At 54.2% G+C, this 17,237-nt stretch overlaps 1 non-coding gene across 1 annotated transcript; it reads left to right on the plus strand.

Annotated features, from left to right (window-relative positions):
• Positions 1–13,964: 13,964 nt before the first annotated feature.
• LOC139004481 (U5 spliceosomal RNA) lies at positions 13,965–14,080 on the plus strand. The gene has a single exon (XR_011470365.1). It is a non-coding gene; the product is annotated as a U5 spliceosomal RNA (small nuclear RNA).
• The last annotated feature ends 3,157 nt before the right edge of the window (positions 14,081–17,237 follow it).

The raw sequence follows: 17,237 nt of genomic DNA on the forward strand, positions 1-17,237 counted from the left end.
CCCCACCCCCCGCCATCACTCAGGGTAACCTGTACCCCACCCCCCTGCCATCACTCAGGGTAACCTGTACCCCACCCCCCTGCCATCACTCAGGGTAACCTGTACCCCCCCACCCCCCGCCATCACTCAGGGTAACCTGTACCCCCCACCCCCCGCCATCACTCAGGGTAACCTGTACCCCGCCCCCCCCGCCATCACTCAGCGAACCCGCAACCACCCCCCCCCCCCGCCATCACTCAGGGTAACCTGTACCCCCCCCCCCCCTGCCATCACTCAGCGAACCTGCAACCACCCCACCCACCCCCGCCATCACTCAGGGTAACCTGTACCCCCCATCCCCGCCATCACTCAGGGTAACCTGTACCCCACCCCCCGCCATCACTCAGGGTAACCTGTACCCCACCCCCCTGCCACCACTCAGGGTAACCTGTACCCCCCCACCCCCCGCCATCACTCAGGGTAACCTGTACCCTGCCCCCCCGCCATCACTCAGGGTAACCTGTACCCCCCACCCCCCGCCATCACTCAGGGTAACCTGTACCCCCCACCCCCCTGCCATCACTCAGGATAACCTGTACCCCACCCCCCTGCCATCACTCAGGGTAACCTGTACCCCACCCCCCCGCCATCACTCAGGGTAACCTGTGCCCCCCATCCCCCTGCCATCACTCAGGATAACCTGTACCCCACCCCCCTGCCATCACTCAGGGTAACCTGTACCCCCCACCCCCCTGCCATCACTCAGGGTAACCTGTACCCCCCACCCCCTGCCATCACTCAGGATAACCTGTACCCCCCCACCCCCTGCCATCACTCAGGATAACCTGTACCCCCCACCCCCCTGCCATCACTCAGGGTAACCTGTACCCCACCCCCCTGCCATCACTCAGGGTAACCTGTACCCCACCCCCTGCCATCACTCAGGGTAACCTGTACCCCACCCCCCTGCCATCACTCAGGGTAACCTGTACCCCACCCCCTGCCATCACTCAGGGTAACCTGTACCCCCCACCCACCCCCCTGCCATCACTCAGGATAACCTGTACCCCCCACCCCCCTGCCATCACTCAGGATAACCTGTACCCCCCCACCCCCCTGCCATCACTCAGGGTAACCTGTACCCTACCCCCCTGCTATCACTCAGGGTAACCTGTACTCCCCCACCCCCCTGCCATCACTCAGGGTAACCTGTACCCCACCCACCCCCCTGCCATCACTCAGGATAACCTGTACCCCCCCCCACCCCCCTGCCATCACTCAGGGTAACCTGTACCCCACCCCCCTGCCATCACTCAGGGTAACCTGCACCCCCCACCCCCTGCCATCACTCAGGGTAACCTGTACCCCCCCACCCCCCTGCCATCACTCAGGGTAACCTGTACCCCAACCCTGGCAGGCACCACTGACCACACCCAGGCTATTGCCACCAACCAACCAGAATCTGTGCCAAGGCGGACCTGCTTCCATGCTGGTAGGAGACCAGGACAAACTCTCAGAAAAGACGGAAGGCAGCCAGGACGGTGCCCTGAGCGATCCTGCCGGCTTCCTGCTTCTGGGAGGCAAGTCAGCCTTCCTCCTGGCCGGGGGCTCGGCAAGCAGGACCCTGACCCGGGCCTGGCGCTCTTTTGGGCAAAGGGGACCCCGAATGTCCCTGCCCTGGAGGAGTCTGCAGTCGCGAAGGAGGGAAAGGCCAGTCTGGGTTGTTGTTGTATTTTGCTTTGTTGTGCTGCTCATTACAAAGGCCAGATCTCACCACATTTCCCATCAAACCTGAGAAATAAACAATAGAAGAATAACAAGGAGAAAGCCCTGAGCCACACAATAAAACCCGGAGTGCAGGCTGGGGGAGGGGGTGGGAGATGACTGGCCTTCTGTTTTCTGGAATTTTCTTTTTTTGCAAAAAAGTAACACATGTTCATAGTAATAAAAAGAAAATCAAGCCCAGCTGGCGTGGCTCAGTGGTTGAGCATGGACCTATGAACCAGAAGGGTCACAGTTCGATTCCTGGTCAGCGCACATGCCTGGGTTGCGAGCTCGATTTCCAGTGGGGGGCGTGCAGGAGGCAGCCGATCCATGATTCTCTCTCATCATGGATGTTTCTATCTCTCTCTCCCTCTCCCTTCCTCTCTGACATCAATAAAGATATATTTAAAAAAACAACAACAAAGGAAATCAAACTTTTGAGCCAGGTGCACCCATCCGGAGCCCCACCCTCGGTTCCGCTCCCCTCCGAGACGGCCACTGGTCCCTTCCTCACAGCCCCTCCATGGACGGCCCACCCACACCCAGGGCTCACGCCTGCCTGATTGTACATCAGTATTTTGCATATGTCTACTCTTTTATTAAATTATTAAGCTGTCCAATTGCTAAGTTACTAAAGAATCTTAGAGATAACCCTCTGTGAACATATACTGACTTAACAGCATAGTCGTATAACATAAATCCAAACCAGGATGCTTTTGAGCGTGAAGTGGGCGATGTTAGAGACCAGGGGACGGGCAGCAGCCGGGACCGCCAGGCACGGGTGTCGGGAGAGAGCCAGCTGACGCCGAAGGGGGCAGAGCTGCGCACATCTTCTCTGAGCGTTTCGTGTGTTTTCTAAGCACGCGATGGAGGCTCCAGGGTGCGAGCGAGGCACCTCGGGGGCTTGAGCCCCCACAGGTTCTGCGTCACGGGTCCTCACGCCCAGGGGACTCCCCGGAGACGGGCTGGGGTTCGGCGGGGACCGTGTTGGGGAGACCCGTGCAGCATTTTCCTGGTGTCCTTCTCCCGTGTTTGCTTCCAACTCCCAAGGTGCCCTGGGAGGTGATTCCAGCCCCCGGCTGGTCCACGTCCATCTCTGTAGGTCTCCAGGACCCAGGCTGCAGGGCCAGGGCAGGGACCTGTGTTGGCCCGGAAGTGGGGAGACACCCCTGTGTGTGACTGCGTGGCCACTGCCCCAGGCCCTGTTCTGCATGCCCCCCTCCTCCCGTGCCCCCCTCCCACCTGCCTTGGTGGCCAGTCCCTCTGCCCAGGCAGCCCATCTGCAGGAGGGCGCAGCCACGTCCCCGGATTGCCAGGCCCCTGTTGCCCAAGCGTGACCAGGGCACTACCTTCTCAGGCTCCCCCTCCACTCCACCCAGCGCGTGTGTCCGAGCGTCTCCTGTGTGCCAGGCCCTGGAGTTAAGCAGTGAGCGGTTTACCCAGAGCTTCCACCTGACGGGGAGGCTAGGCTGGCGCTATGAGTAGCAGCAGAGGGAAGGGTCCTGCGGACACCCACAGAGGGGGGCTCAGCCCCGCGCCGCCTGGGCAGCCTTTCCGAGGGAGTGGCCTTGAAGTTGAGTGACGGGGCCCAGCTGAGCAGGGCGGTGGCAGGAACTTGGTGTGCTGGAGAGCGGAAGAGCTGTGCTGGGCGTGGGGTGAGGGGGGGCAGGGCTGGACCTGGGTGAGGGGGGACCTTCTAGACCACATCAGGGCCCCGAGCTGTTGTTGGAGGAGTTTAAACGAGTGTGATCACAGCACTGAGACTGCCACCCTCCCTGCCCTGGCGGAACTGGCGTAAGAGGAAAGGCAAGTGACAAAGTCACAGACCCCCGCCGGGGCCTGGGAGGGGGAGAGGAGCCAGCTCAGAGCTCAGAGCACGGGGCTGAGCGCTCACGCCCCTCACCCAGGAAGTCGGTGTCAGGACTTCCCCAGCTCCTCTGGGCCACATCCCTGAGGTTGGGGTAAGGTCTAGGGACAGGGGAGGAGACAGGCAAGCCCAGTGACAGGGGGCTTCTGTGACCCTGGGGGACAAGGGCAGACGCCTAGGCCCCACTGCGCCGGGACACCTGGCCCCTCACAGGCTCACACCCAGGCCCTCCCTGGGAGCTCCAGGCTTCAAGGTGGCTGATTCTTGGTTTTTTGTTTTGCTTTTAAATCTTTATTGTTGAAACTATTACATATGTCCCCTTTTCAACCCATTGACCCCTTCCAGGTCTCCCCCACCCGCCCCCCATGCCTTCACCTCGTATTGTCTGTGTCCATGTGTCCATAGGTTATGCATACAAAGGTGGTCTATTCTTGTGAGCCCCTCTCCCCCCCAACACACACACACACACACACACACACACACACACACACACAGAATGGAGCAGAAAGCATGGGAGGCAAAGGTACCGTCAAAGAAGGGAGAACACAGCAGACAGGAGGCCAGACAGGGCCAGGCATGGGGGCTCGGGCCTCACCTTCCTGCCCGCTTGGCGCAGGAAGCGGAGGGAACCAGCGACAGAATCTGCAGGCGGGCGGCTGGGGACCGTGCCCATGACCCCGGCCATCGCGGCCCCACGGCCCGCAGGCTGACCTCACTGCCCAGGCCCGCGGGAGCCCTTCCTGGGGCCACATTCCGCGCTGAAGAGCCCCTCTCCAAGGCCTCGGGTGGCGCCAATGTCTTTTTAGGAACCAAGGGGCTAATTTTAGTGGCCCGGCCTTCGACACCTTCTCGAAATAGCTCCCTGTTTTCCCTCTCGTCTCTGCCCCTCCTTGGAGAAGGTGCACCCCCTGAGTCCCCGTGATCTGAGGTGGAGAGCACAGGCCAAGGCCTTGTATGGGTCTGGGTGGAGGGACCCGTGTCCCTGCCGTGGGTTCCGTGTGACCAGACCCACCTGGGGAGAGAGCGGTTCACAGAGCCCGCCATGTCGGGAGGCGGGGGTTCCCCCGCGATGCGGCAGCCGGAGCTCGCTCCCGCCTCCTCCCATGCTCAGCGGTGGCACCGGCTACTGTGCCTAAAGTCAGGTCCCCACCCTCCCGGAGATCACATCTGACCCGTGGGAATCATAGGTCAGCTGCCACGACCACCCAGGGAGCCTCTGTTTCCCGTGTCGCCGATTCTGCGCCATTGTGTGTCAATAACAATTGCTGCCTGGCCAGCGTGGCTCTGTGGTTGAATGTCGGCCTATGAACCAGGAGGTCACGGTTCGATTCCCAGTGAGGGCACATGCCCGGGATGTAGGCTCGATCCCCAGTCGGGAGCCTGCAGGAGACAGCTGGTCCACGATTCTCTCTCATCATTGATGTTTCTATCTCTCTCTCCCTCTCCCTTCCTCTCTGAAACCAATAAAAATATGTTTAGTAAACAAATAAATAAATGATAATAACAGTTGCTAAGCCTTTTCTGGGCACTCCCTGTGTCGCCGAGTGCTTCCTGGGCATGCTTTCACTAAATCTTCAGTAACTGTCCCCAAAGTGGTGAAGCCACCAAAATTGGGGTTTGGACTCAGTAAACGGACCCCCAGCCTCCGCCTCCTTGCTCACCTGGTGTCACCACACTCCCATCCTATGGCAGCCCGCTCTCCACCAGCCCCTCCCCAGAGCACTCCGCTCAGGTTCTGCTGGGCTTCCTGAGTGAGCAGGCCCGGGAGGGGGGGCGGGGGCGGGCGGGCAGCCTGTGGGCCTGGGGCCCGGAGCACCCAGTGGCGGGTGAGGACACAGCCAGCTCTGAAGCTCTGAGGTCCGGGTGGCTTTCCCGGAAGGAGGCTGCAGCCCCCCGAGGTTGAGGGGTCCGAGAGAGCCATGCGGGGTCCACACGGAGACAGAGAAGGGGGCCCGGGGACACCACCCGGCCTGTGCATCTGGGCCTGGGAGGCTCAGCCACAGCCCTTCCTTCCCTCAGAGGCAGGAAAGCTATCCTAAGGCGCCGCCGCGGGCTGCCATCAGTCTAGGAGTCGTGAGGCAGCGGCTCCCGGGGACACTGCCCATTGGGACCCATTGTCCTGCTGGGAAATGGACCCGTCACAAAGGAGAAAAGCCGGACTGGCCTTCCCGGGCCTCCTCCTCCTGCAGCCAGAGCCCAAACCCCACACCCAGGGGGCCCCTGCCCTGCAACCTGGGGGTCTGAGCACGTGACCAGGCTCTCCAGAGACCAGGGTGGGGTAGGAGAAGGACGGAGGTGGCGCCATGGGGCAGGGTGTGGGCGCACTGGGGCAGCCAGAGCCCAGCACGTCAGGAACTCAGGAAGCTTTCCAAACCCCAAAATGTCTCAAACTGTCTGGATTGGTCCACGCAGCCCTTGCCTGTCAGGGCAGGAAAGAGCCCAGTATTGTCTGCGTGAACAAAGAGCCTCTCTTCCCCAGGGAGCCAGAGCCTGCAGCTTCCTTTTATTTTTTTAAATTTATTTTTATTGACTTCAGAGAGAGGAAGGGAGAGGGTGAGAGAGCTAGAAACATCAATGATGAGAGAGAATCGTTGATCGGCTGCTTCCTGCACGCCCGCTACTGGGGATCGAGCCCGCAACCCGGGCATGTGCCCCGACCGACTGGGAATTGAACCCTGACCTCCTGGTTCATGGGTGAACGCTCAACCACTGGGCCACACCAGCCGGGCACCAGCAGCTTTCTTAAATGTCTCCAACCTCTAGAGCAGTGGTTCTCAACCTTCTGGCCCTTTAAATACACTTCCTCATGTTGGGACCCAACCATAAAATTATTTTCGTTGCTACTTCATAACTGTAATGTTGCTACTGTTATGAATCGTAATGTAAATATCGGGTATGCAGGATGGTCTTAGGCGACCCCTGTGAAAGGGTCGTTCGCCCGCCAAAGGGGTCGCGACCCACAGGTTGAGAACCGCTGCTCTAGAGTCAGTGCTTGGTGCCAGGCGCGTGGGCACACACAGGGCTGGGGGGCGCAGCGGAAAGGGGGGGGGGGGCTGTCACTCAGCCAGAGGGGTGTTGGGCCTTGAGATGACCAGAGGGATGATGACAATACTGTACTTCGCATGCACATGACACAGGCGTTACACACTCAGACACTGGAGGGGCCAGACTGCTAGTGTAAGGACTGAAGCAACCACATACCGTTGACCTGCGTGTGGGGACATCACAGGGCACGCAGAGGGCTGTGGGCACCTGGAGTAACTTGTTGGAGGGAGGGCTCAGCCTGCCTGCGCGCTGTCTGGGGGGTGGGGGGGGCGATGTACTTGTATCATCAGATACAGAAGTAAATTCAAAATCTTCCGTAAAAATCTGATCTTTAAATCTGGACCAAAACTTTTTAAAAAAAATTTCTTTTTACTGCCAAGAGTTTTTATCAAAACGTGTCTGCAGGTGGTATCCATCTGTGGAGGGGGCTGGGGAGGCAGCAACTGTATGAAATGATGCTTTTCTTATTTACAAAGTACATTGTCTTGTATCATTGTCACCCCGACCCTGTGAGCAGACGGGGCAGGCCTGCTGTGCCCATCTGACAGGTTAGGAAAACTGAGGCCCAGAGGAGCGAAGTACTGTCATGTGTCACACAGCCGTGGTAGAGCGTGATTAAACCCAGGTCTCCCTGATCCCAAAGCGGGGTGTTCTTTCCCCTCGGCTCTGTCAAGGCCGCGTGGCGAGGGACGGGGTGGGCTGCCTCGGAAGTGGGAGCCGCCGTGCATTTTCTCACCAGGAGAGCTGTCCCCATCCTGCTACCTGAGCTCCCGGCTCCCTGTTCTCAGCCCTGAGAAAAGCTGAGGGTGGAGATAAGGGTGCTGAGGTGCTGATGGGGCATGTGACACCAAGATTTTTCAGCTCCACAGACAGCCCCACCCTCCCCGGGGTCTGGCCCGGGTGGAATGCAGAAAAGAAGGGTCAGGTGATGGACAGGGTGTCGGTGACGGACAGATTCCAGTGTCAATCCCCGGAGCTCCCAGCTGAGTTCTGTCCCATCCCCGAGGCCACCTCCCCATCCCTGGCCTCCTGTGTCCCACCCACTCTGGCTCCTCACCCTCTAAAGCAGCGGTTCTCAACCTGTGGGTTGCGACCCCTTTGGGGGTTGAACGACCCTTTCACAGGGGTCGCCTAAGGCCATCGGAAAGCACATATATAATTACATATTGTTTTTGTGATTAATCACTATGCTTTAATTATGTTCAATTTGTAACAATGAAAATACATCCTGCATATCAGATATTTACATGACGATTCATAACAGTAGCAAAATGACAGCTATGAAGTAGCAACGAAAATAATATTATGATTGGGGGTCACAACATGAGGAACTGTATTAAAGGGTCGCGGCATTCGGAAGGTTGAGAACCACTGTTCTAAAGGGTCTTCACACCCCGTCTGCCTCTTGGGGTCCTGCAGCCCTGAGTTCTGAGATGCCCGGTGTGGGGAGGCCGCCCACATGCCTCCCACTGGACTCATCGGTCCCACAGGCAAAGGCAAACTGGTTTGCTGTGGCTCCTGCCTTGGAGACCAGCCAGCCTTACTGGTTCCCTAAAGGAGACCCAAGAGAAGCCACTTGGGACCAAAGACAGCCCTGCCCACCGGTTTAGGTCTCACATCTAGGAGGCTCCACCTCTGAACACTCAGGTCGCAAACACTTTGGAAGCACCTGTCCAGCAGTCTCCCTGACTCGGGGACCCTGCCTCTGCCACCCACCCTTCCCCAGCCTCACTGCTCCCTGGGTGTGGGTCCTGTCTGGGGTTCTGCCCCTGACATTCTGCCGCCCCAGCTCAGAAACACACGCCCCAAGCACCCATGGGCTTGTCAGTGGGGCCAGACCGGCTTTGCCAGGGGAACTGAGTCAAAACCCTGCCTCGAGCCCTGGCTGGCGTGGCTCAGTTGGTTGGGCATCAGCCCATGCAGCAAAAGGTTGCCAGTTCGATTCCTGGTCAGGGCACATGCCTGGGTTTCAGGTTCTGTCTCCAGTTGGGGCACAAACAGAAGGCAGCCTATCTCTCTCTCTCTCTTTCTTTTTCTCTCTCCCCTCCGCCCCCCAAGCATGTCCTCAGGTGAGGATTTAAAAAATAACTAGCCCTAGCTGGTTTGGCTCAGTGGATAGAGCATCGGCCTGCGGACTAAAGGGTCCCAGGTTCGATTCTGGCCAAAGACACATGCCCGGGTTGTGGGCTCAATCCCCCCAGTAGGGGACGTGCAGGAGGCAGCCAGTCAATGATTCTCTCTCATCATTGACGTTTCTATCTCTCTATCCCTCTCCCTTCCTCTCTGAAATCAATAAAAATATATTTAAAAAATTAAAAAATAACTAAAAATTAAAAACCAAAAAACCCACTTCTAAGATGGGTTATGCTGCTTAAAAAAAAAATAAATCCCTGATCTTTTGTTTTACCATCACATGTAAGCATGAAGATGTTCGCTGGCCAGGCTTTTTCTAGAAAAGCAATTATTACTGTCCTATACTAGAGGCCTGGTGCACGGGATTCGTGCTCTGGTATGGGGCATGGCCTGCAGGGATCAGCCTGCTGTGGGAGCGCTGGTCCGGCATCTTCTGTGGAGCCGGAGCACCTGCCTCTCCAGGGGACTGGGACAGGGCCGGGCCCAAGGACAATAGCACTGAGAGGTGGTGGAGTAGGCCTCAGTCCCGCGGCGGCCATGAACCCACCTCCCAGCCTCCGGGGTCAGCTCTGTGACCTGCCAGTGGCGGTTGCACTGCGTGGCCTGTGGACGTCTGGAGGAGGCGGCAGGGAGCGAGGAGGAGGAGCCTGGAGTGAGGAGGTGATAATCACAGGAACCCAATCACAGCCCAGGTTCCTTCCCAGTCGGCCCAGGGTTCGCAGCGGGAGCAGCTGCTCATCCCAGTCAGCCGAGTGGCTCTCCCACTGTGGTAGCACACTGACCACCAGGGGGCAGCTCCTGCATTGATTATCTGCCCCCTGGTGGTCAGTGCGCATCATAGTGACTGGTCGACCAGTTGTTCTGGTCCTTCTGCCATTCGGTGGCTGGGCTTTTATTATATAGGATAATAAAAGGCTAATATGCAAATTGTCCCCTTGACCGAGAGTTTGACCAGGAGTTCAACCAGGGGGCGGGCTGGCCGACCAACCACCCACCCACGGCCTTTCCCCCGTCCGGTCCCACCCCCAATCAGCTCTCCCCCCCACAACCGCCCACAGCCCCTCCCCCCGGCCAGCCTGGCCCCATCACCCTGTTGGGGGCGGGCTGGCTGGACCCACCCGTGCACGAATTCCTTCACCGGGCCTCTAGTTTTTAAATAAAGTAGAATGTTTCCTCCAGCCCTGTTGTGAAAGAAGCAGGGGGAATTTGAAAATCAGGGTGATGTGCCCCAAATCGGGGGCGGGGGGGGGGGGAGGTACTAAGGTGGCTGTTAGTGAGACTTTCCTCACCCCACCCCAGTTCTGTCTTACCAGGAGCCCAATTCTATCTTTGCTCAGGGAGTAAAAAATACGGCCCCTTGCTGGGCTCCAACTGCCTACAGGGCCACCGACTGCTGCCAGAGCCTGTGGAGGAGGGAGCAACTCACAGACACCTGTTATGAGTTGGTGCTTTTACATGATGACTCGTTTAATCCCGATGCTGACCTGGCGTTAGGCATCATTACCCCATTTCACTGGGGAGTAAACTGAGGCTCAGAGAGATGAGGAAACTTGCCTATAGTCACACAGGCCTCAACAGGCAGGGCCTGGATTTGAACTGAGGTCTGTGTAACTGCAAGGTCTATGGCCTTTCCAATGGCCTGGAAACAATTCTGGGGAGAAAAGTGAGGTTGGCTTTGACCACGGTACAGCTGATCCCAGACAGAAGGGAGACAGGCCCTCCTTCACAGGCTAGAAATGCCCACACAAGGACCGATCTCTTATTGGAGTTCCCCTGCCTCGCCTGCTGGCCTCAGGCCGAGCCACTGCCCAGTCTGGCCCGCCTGCCCCTCCTCAAAGCGAGGACCCAGCAGACAATGTCACCCAGGTGAAGAGAGGGCCTTTAGCGTCACCTGCTGGAGATACAGTAACAGCATTTCCAGTGACCCCTGCATCTCCGGAGTGCATTGTCCCTGGCCACTGAGGAGACGGGTGAGACAGGACAAAGGGCAGCAAGAGGGGCCAGAAGTTTAGCTCCTACACTTGAGCCTATAAACAGGTGTGGGTATCGCTCCTGCCAGAACATTAGAAATTTGCAGGTAGAAGGCTCAAAGCAGGAGCCAGACCTCACAAAATGGATAGATGAATGGATGGATGGATGCTACGCTTGATCTGAACCAAAAGGCTGAGAAGTAATGGATGGATGGATGGGTGGATGGATGGATGGATAGGTGGATGAGTAAATGGATGGTTGGATGGATGAATAGATAGATGGATGGGTGGATGGATTGGATGGATGGATAGATGGATAGGTGGATGACTGGATGGATGGGTGGATGGATGGGTGGATGGATGGGTGGATGGATGGATGAGTAGATGGATGGGTGGATGGATGGGTGGATGGATGGATGGATGGATGGATGGATGGATGGATGAGTAGGTGGATGGGTAGATAGATGGTTAGGTGGATGAGTAGATGGATGGGCGAATGGGTGGATGGGTGAATAGATGGATGGATGGATGGATGGATGGATGGATGGATGGATAGGTGGAGGCATGTCTACTGCTAAGGGCCAGGCTAGGAGGAAGATTGGCTAATTGTTGTAGCATAAAAGCAAAGCAATCCTATATAATAAAAGCCTAGTATGCTAAGGGTCCGACTGTTCATTTGACTGTTCGACTAGTCACTGTGACATGCACTGACCACAAGGGGGCAGATACTCCAATTGGTAGGTTAGCTTGCTGCTGGGGTCCGGCCAAGACTGGGTGAGTTGGGCCGGACATGCCCTGGAGCCCTCCTGTGGTCCCTCCCTGAACCTAATTGTGCACCGGTGGGGTCCCTCAGCCTGGCCTGTGCCCTCTCACAATCTGGGACCCCTTGGGGGATGTCGGAAAGCCAGTTTGGGCCCAATCCCCACAGGCCTGGCTGAGGGACCCCACCAGTACAGGAATTCGTGCACCAGGCCTCTAGATTTCTATAATTTCTATAATTTTCTGAACACTGCCCTGGCTGTTTAATCCCCAGAGGGGCCTGCTGGGACCTCCTGTCATTCCTATTTCTGATCAGCCCAACATTTTCATATCAGTCAAGACCATTGGTGGGACTGTGATCACTGTCACTATAAACCTCCCCTCTCTTCCCTCTCCCAACCAAACTGCCCACAACTCCCACTGAGGGGGCCTGGGGTGACGCTGGCCCCAGGAACCTGGGAGAAGTGGGCAGCAGGGCCCTAAGGAATGTCCCTCATCCTGAATTCATCTGACTTTTCCCCCTCGTGGGAGATACTTCTTCCTCCAAATTTCATGTGTTCCCCTGTCCTCTAAACTTCCTATAAACCAGCCATCAGCTCTGCAGGCCTGATTAAATTCGGGTTTGTCATTTTTGTATTTTATATTGCCTGACATTACATATATTGAACAACAGCTTTTCCAACATTTCACGGGGTTGTCCGGGGGGTGTAAGGCTCATCACACATTTCTCGGGGCTTGGCTTACAGCAGGAGCACATGAATTCTAGCTGCAAACCTGAACCAGGCAGCCTGCCTGGTGAATCCAGACTACAGATGTGTTTGGTCTTGTTTTTTTAGTTTTGAATTAATTCTCAACATGTAAAAAGCTGGACATTTTAAAACCCCGGGTTTCTGGCTCCTTTAGCAGCCCCGTGTCCCTCTCTGCATGGCCCCCTCTGCTGGAGCCGGTGGCAGGTGCGCCCTCTGCAGGACACGCGGGTTTGGTCCAGGATCCTCCCCTCCCCTGCTTCTAGTCTGAAGAGCAGCGGGTATTTCTGAGGTCCTGTTCCGGTAGTTTTAGTTATAGGTCTGGAGTGGATGGTACCCAAGCATCTCTAAGGGGTACCCAGGAGTGCTTCGGTTAATCCAGGGACCACGCGCGGTGAGAGCACTGTTTTAAACACTGATCTGGCCCTAGCCGGTTTGGATCAGTGGATAGAGCGTCAGCCTGTGGACTGAAGGGTCCCGGGTTCGATTCCGGTCAAGGGCATGTACCTTGGTTTCAGGCACATCCCCAGTAGGGGTTGCACAGGAGGCAGCTGATCGTTGTTTCTCTCTCATCGATGTTTCTAACTCTCTATTCCTCTCCCTTCCTCTCTGTAAAAAATCAATAAAATATATTTAAAAATAAAAAATAAAATAAACACTGATCTGATCACTTTTAGAGGATTTTTTTAAAATATATTTTTATTGGTTTCAGAGAGGAAGGAAGAGGGAGAGATAGAAACATCCATGATGAGTGAGAATCATGGATCGGCTGCCTCCTGCAAGTCTCCCACTGGGGCTCGAGCCCAAAACCCGGGCATGTGCCCTTGACTGGAATCGAACCTGGGACCTTTCAGTTTGCAGGCCGAGGCTCTAACCACTGAGCAAACCGGCTAGGGCTTGCTACTCTCTTTTAAAGCTCTTCTATGCCTTTCCTTTACTTCTAGGCAAACCCAAGCTCTTAGCTTGGCACTGAGACCCTCTGTCCTAAGACTCACCCCGTCAGCACTGTGCCTCCCTGCTGGAATGCCCTCACCACCCTAAGACTGTGGATCCTTTCATGCTCTGCCCAGATGTCAGAGAACATTCTGCGATCGGTGCTGACCACACACACTTGGCGCCCCCATCACATAGCATGCTCCTTGCAGATGGAATGTTAGGGATCTGCTCTACCCCTGGAGCCCAGCACAGGGTTTAGAACAGTGTCCAATGCGGTTTTGTTTAATGAATAAATGAAGAAAATTATTCGCATGTTTTATGTTATGTTACAATTTTAATTATTTTATTTATTTAAATCCAAAAGAAATTTTACTTGGAGGGCCAATTATAAAAGAGTCCGACTTTTTCTGGTTGGACAAGGCTCAGGTTTATACAGTATTTCTTAAATCTGGCTTCAGCTCTGCCCCCTGGTGGTAGTCCCAGTTGCAGCACCAAGACGAAAGAACTATTTAAGGTATTTCCGGAAATCGGCTGCGATTCATTTGCATACCCACAGTGCATTGCACATGGAACGGAACAATTTCCAACCTAAAAAAGACTAGATTCTCTTATTTTCTTTGACCTATTCTTCGCACAAAATGAGACCTCTCTCACAGAATTGTCTCGTGGGGGGAAGAGAAGTCATTAGCTCCCCCGGGCAAATAATCACCATCATAGAATTAGGGGCAACAGTTACCCGAGCAATGTGGGCCGTCTGTGGCGGGTATACTCTGGTTTCTCTTCAGATCGCATAAATCTTTCGCCTTTTACTAAAGATTTCCGTGGAGAGGAACAATTCTGAGTTTTGTATCAATTTTTTGAGGCCTTGTGTTTGCAAGGCTAACAAGCGGTGTTAAAAAATAGACGGAGGTTTCACACGTGGTTGTGCGGCTCACTTGTTAGTACTGAGAAGGTGAGACGAAATAAAAACCCGTTGCTTATTAGTCTTTATTTGGACTCTAAGCTGCCGATTGAAACGGGGCAGAGTTTCCAAACTGGTTACACGAGGGACAGTGCGTGTTTCTAATCTGACTTGTCATTTACCCACGGAAAGGGGCCCCCGCGGAGCTCCCGGACGCTGTAAGACGCTGCTGTAAGAAACGAAAACGAGGTCACGAAGTCCAGAGTCTTGTACGAAAAGTGTTTACAGGTTGGAGATCACCAACCGGCGAACGCGCTCCCGGGCGTCGCGTGGGTGGGGCCTGGCTCCGACATTGGCTCCATACAGAACCTGTTGCGCTGACCTTAGATAAAACTTCTTAAACTTCTTTGAAGATGATTCTTGGGCATATCTACCCACAAACATTTTTCAAGGAGGTACATACCAGGCGAGTCCTAGCACCTTGCCAACTCTGATAAGTGTTGCACGTATTGTAAGTTTCCACTGCTTTTTAAATAACTTTTTACATTTTTGAAGTTTTCCTATAACATGTTATAATATAAGTGTTGTTTTTCTGATCATGTAATTTAGCCTTAAAACTAGAACTGGATCATTTGTTAAAAACAGGAATGAGAGCTGAAACCGGTTTGGCTCAGTGGATAGAGCATCAGCCTGCGGACTGAAAAGTCCCAGGTTCGATTCCGGTCAAGGGCATGTACCTGGGTTTCGGACACATCCCCAGTGGGAGATGTGCAGGAGGCAACTGATTGATGTTTCTAACTCTCTATCTCTCTCCCTTCCTCTCTGTAAGAAATCAATAAAATATATTAAAAAACAAAAACAAAAAAAAAACCAGGAATGAGAAAGACATTTGATGATGTTTATAATGTATTTGATAAAACGCAGCGCGGGAAGTTAATTTTTTTTTTTCGCCAATCCCATTGGCCAGAACTTAGTTTCTTTCTTTCTTTTTTTAATTAATATTTTTATTGATTTCAGAGAGGAAGGGAAGATATAGAAACATCAATGATGAGAATCATTGATCAGCTGCCTCCTGCACGCCCCCTACTGATCAAGCCTGCAACCCGGACATGTGCCCTAGACCGGAATTGAACCCAGGACTTTTCAGTCCGCAGGCCGATGCTCTATTCACTGAATCAAACAGGCTGGGGCCAGAACTTAGTTTCTTGACCACACCTAGCTGCAAGGCAGGCTGGGAAATGTAGTCTTTCTTCTAGGCAGCCATGAAGCCTGCCATGGTGTGAGAATACCCGGGAAGAAAACTGGTAGTACCTGCCCCAGGAAAGGCCAGAGGGAATCTATCACGAAGTTCCTTCCTTGGGCTCCATTTCTCAGCCTCCCACGCTGCTCTCTGTGGCCAGCTCTTGTGTACAGAATCATGAGCCCAAGCTCAGGAAGCCGGAGACAGGTACCCACAGTCCAGCTGGCTCCGTAGGTCCCAAACACTATTCAAGTGATAAGATGGTATTATTCTTTCCTTCCCCCAGACAAGCTGCTCCTCACATGACCGGCTCTGGTCAGTCAGAATCAAATGCCTGTAGCCAGTGCTTTCTTTGGGCTCTGAAGGCTGGGTGTGTATCTAAAGCAGGGGTTTTTATCTTGTGTGTTGTTCACCTTTGGCAAAAACAGAACCCAGTGTAACGAGCACTCCAAGCCCCCAGATTACAGTCAACAATTCAAATGAAGCAGGTTTGCCCCGGCTGGTTTGGGGACTGAAGGGTCCTGGATTCTATTCCGATCAAGGGTACATGCCCAGGTTTTGGACTCGATCCCCAGTAGCGGGTGTGCAAGAAGCAGCCGATCGATGATTCTCTCATCACTGATGTTTCTATCTCTCCCTCCCTCTCCCTCTCCCTTCCGCTCTGAAATTATATATATATATATATATATATATATATAATAAAATATATAATAAAATATATAATAAAATATATAATAAAATATATAATAAAATAAATAAATAAACAAAGGAAGCAGGTTTCTTAGAGAAATGGCTGATCCCAGATATGGGCCAGGAACTGCTCCCAAGAGCCCAAGATGGTATCATTGGACCATCAGGAAGATTAAGATAAGAGTAGGCCTAATTTCCTCTGGGAACCACTCCTCTCCTATTATTATTCATTTTTCAGTGGTTTGAGGTTGACCTCCCTGCCTAGCTCTGAGGAGGTGGCTTGAATGGCCTAATCTAATTACCATGCCCCTGGCAACCTGGCAGTGATTGGCTCAGGGATGGGCCGTCCGTCCAATGGGAGGTGAGCCTGAGCACTTTGAATAGGAATGCTGGGACTCAGACTCTGCTGGCCTCGCTAGGAGGGCATCAGCCTTGTGATAGGTAACTGGCCATCTTGTTACCACAAGGGCAGCCAATCTAAGGATGGAAGCCCGTCTACCGGAAGCAAGAGATGCATCCTAGTGAAGTCTCTTGAGTCTGGATCAAGCCATTCCTGAAGCTCCTATTGCACTACACTACATTGTTATGTGAATCAGTACTTTACCTTTTGTTTAAGCCAGTTATAATTAAGCCTTCTGTCACTTGCAACCCCTGAAGTCTTATTTGAAACACAAGGATTAAAGGGCAGAATGCATACAAATGGAATTCAACGAGCATTCTCTGAACATCTGCCCTGTGCCAGGCCTTGTGCTAGTTTCTGGCTTCCCAGAGATGGTATAGCCACTGCCGTCCCAGAACTTAAGCACAGAGTAGAGCTTCGTCAAATGTAACTTTCCCCCCTTTGTCACCCAAAGGCCAACAGGCATGGCCTGCTAGGGGATTCTCAATGAACACTTACTGAAGCGAACAACTATCTGAAGCTTCCACTGGCCCAAGTCCCAGGAACCAGGAGTGTCAGGCTGTAGGTAGCTTGTTCAGGTTGAGGCTGTTTGACTGGCATCACCCAGTAGCTGAGATGACCCCACCCTCACTCAAGTCCTTTCTGCAGGGAGAGGAACTGCCCTGCAGCCTGGGGTGATCAGCCCAATTTCCAGACCCCTAGCCAGACTTCAGAAGCTCAGGCCACTGCTGCTTCCAAACAAGACCCCACAGTGCAGGTCATCTTGTTCTGAAGGTTTTTGAAGTCAGGCATCCTTTGAGAATCTGA

Source organism: Myotis yumanensis, unplaced genomic scaffold (assembly GCF_028538775.1).
Source record: "Myotis yumanensis isolate MYYU_CA2020_CCGP unplaced genomic scaffold, mMyoYum1.0.hap1 SCAF_2, whole genome shotgun sequence".
Classification (NCBI taxonomy): domain Eukaryota; kingdom Metazoa; phylum Chordata; class Mammalia; order Chiroptera; family Vespertilionidae; genus Myotis; species Myotis yumanensis.